The following is a 3045-nucleotide window of genomic DNA, read 5'->3' on the forward strand; positions in this document are numbered from 1 at the left end:
CTTTTATTCTGGGTGCCAGACCTAGTTCTTAGGGTTGAAATATTGCTTTAGCTTTTTTTGCGACCACAGTGGCATTTCACTGCTGAATAAAGTTACAAATTGTGTACCTAATTCTCTAGGGCACAAAAAACTCTCAAAGGGCTTGAAATGGGCACAAGCTGGGGGATGCGTTTGTTTGTTATTCCTAAATAGACCAGGTAAGAGTCCACGAACCCATGAAAATTTCTATCAGGCTGTATGCTGTGTATCAAAAGGAGCATTAGGTTGGAAATAGGAGTTTTAGGCCTTTATCGGCTACTAAGTGATACTGTCACTGTAACAGTGGACAACGAAAAGTGAATATATAATAATAATGACAATTTATTGAGTGTTTTGTAAATATCACATGCTTGTTGTACATTATCTCTGACCCCCTCGACTATTCTGCAAAGTAGGAATTATTATCTTTGTTTTAAAATAAGAAAATTGAAGGAGGGTATAGAGATGAATTAATTAGTACAGCTGGCAAGAGATGTGGTTAGAATTAGAATACAGAGCTTTCCAAAGGTTATGATTTTCTGGAGTATTATGATGTGCCCCAAATGACTTTAACTTTCTACATCTTGGTTTTCTCATCTATATAATAAAGACATCTGATAAAATGACATCTAAGTCTCCTTCTAGGTATAAAACATTATAATGTCTAGAATATAAGCTTAGCTACATGTAGCAGCAAGCATGAAATAAAACTAGCTCAGTTCCACATCAAGATCTACTTGAAATTACTTATGCATACAGCCAGAGCCAAGGGATGATAAAAACTGAGAACCAACAAGGGGTGAAACTGGTGTGTGTGGCCCAGCTGCTATCCTCAGTGGCTTGGTGATACAGGAGGGGCCACAGAACCTTGGATGGAATAGGGAGGAGCTAATTCAGAGGCATCTCTTCAAGCTCACCTGAAAACCACATCTTCAGTGGGGTCATGGTCTCTTCACTGCGGATGGAGGTAGCTTGAAGAGACTTTTAAAACTTTCCGCTCCAGGAAAAAGGTAACTGGGACAACTGAGCAGCCGGGTTCAAGACTGAAAGTCACATTTACATTTATCAGAGTTCACAATTTTTTTCCTCCAAGCTCGTTCTAAGGTCTTATGAATTCAATTTATAGTAAAGAATTCAAGAAAGTTCTCAGCTTTTGTATAGGGCCAGGGTGTGAAACAACCCTGGGGCAAAGAAACAGGCTTAAAAGGAAGAAGTTAGCAAAAGGCGTCTGTGCAGTCATGACCATGTCTGTCCTCGTGCTCTTGATTCCTCTTTTGTTCATCCCCGGCATCCAATGCATGTGTCCTCTTCAGTGTCCTTCCCATATGGATGTAGAATTCTCCCACTCCAATGATCACTGCTCCTACCCTAGTCTAAGCTACCATCAGCCTGGATGCCCTCCTCCTCTTCTTCCCTCGCTAGGAATCGTCTTCTTGCAGAAGTTGTACTTTAAAGTGTAAACTGGGTCGTGCTGCTCCCTTGCTTAAAGCCCATTAATGGTTTCTCACTGCACTGAGCGTCAAAAGCAAACTGTTCCTCTTTGCCTCGGAGGCCCTCCATAGTCTGGGAAGGCCACCTTGCTAATCCCATCTCAGGCTACCTCCTCTGCTGACAGCTTTGCAGCCACCTTGGCTTTCCTTGTCTTCTCTGGATGGTCCAAGTTTCCTCCACTGTCAGAGCTTTGCACAGGCTGCTGCTTTCAGTTAGAATGCTCCCATACCTGCTTTGCCCATGGCCACCTCCTGCTTATCCTGCAGACCACAGGTTAGGTGATATCTCTTCAGAAACGTCCATTCTGGCTACTATATGTAATTAGATGGCATTCTCCCCAGTTGTTAACTCTTTATAACAACACATTGCTTGCTTTCTTCACAGTGCTTATTGCAAACTGTTTTATTATTTATGAAAGCTTCGTGGGGGGCAGGAAGCATTCTTTTCTTTTCCACCTTTGTGCCTAGAGCCTAGCATGGGCCTTGGTAATTATAGGGGCCTGCTGCTCTCCCCTTCTGCTTGTTTTAGTCCTCGGCTTTCCTTGGGTCTTGGTTTAAAGCTCACTTCCTCAGGAAGGTCTTTCCTGTCCCCTAGATTAAGCCAGATAGGTCCCCTGCACTTCATTTCCATAATTTCCTGTCAATCCCAGCCATAACGCTCAACACATTTCACTACCATTATTGTTTGCGTTTGTCTTCCCTGCTATTCTCTAAGACTATTACTCATGGTGACAAAGACTGTCTTGTTCACCCCCAGATGGCTGGCACCAACATCTTGCACAGGACTAAATCAGGAAATGATGAAGAGAAAGAAACGGTTATTGAAAGAGTGTGAAGGGTAGGTGAAAGAGATGACTCACAATTTCTACAAAGTAATTAATTAATTAATTAATTCAAATATTCCTTGTCAGCCACTCTCACATCTGATATCTGATTCTTTTTCTTTCCTTTTTTTTTTTTTTTTTAGACGGAGTCTCACCCTGTCGCCCAGGCTGGAGTGCAGTGGTGCAATCTCAGCTCACTGCAACCTCCGCCTTCCAAGTTCAAGCAATTCTCCTTTCTCAGCCTCCTAAGTAGCTGGGACTACAGGCGCATGCCACCACGCCCAGCTAATTTGTTTGTATTTTTAGTAGAGGCGGGGTTTCACCATATTGGTCAGGCTGGTCTCGAACTCCTGACCTCAGGTGATCCACCCACCTTGGCCTCCCAAAATGCTAGGATTACAGGTGTGAGCCACTGCACCCAGCTCTGATTCTTAATTATGCAAAATAAAGCACTCAGCACTGAGCAACATTCATTAATCCTGTAATAAATATCTATTTACAAATATGATCTGAGTACCTATTATGCGCCAAGCTAGCGTTACATAGCTTGGACATGAACAAGGATATGAATATTTATGCAATGAGGTAAATAGGATACATGACGTATGAATGATATAAAACAAATGCATTCGGAACCCAGATCTGGAACGTGACATATTGGCAATGAGGTTTGTCTGTGGCTTCAAGAATAGGGGAGATTTCCATAAGGCCCG

Source organism: Piliocolobus tephrosceles, chromosome 3 (assembly GCF_002776525.5).
Source record: "Piliocolobus tephrosceles isolate RC106 chromosome 3, ASM277652v3, whole genome shotgun sequence".
Lineage (NCBI taxonomy): Eukaryota > Metazoa > Chordata > Mammalia > Primates > Cercopithecidae > Piliocolobus > Piliocolobus tephrosceles.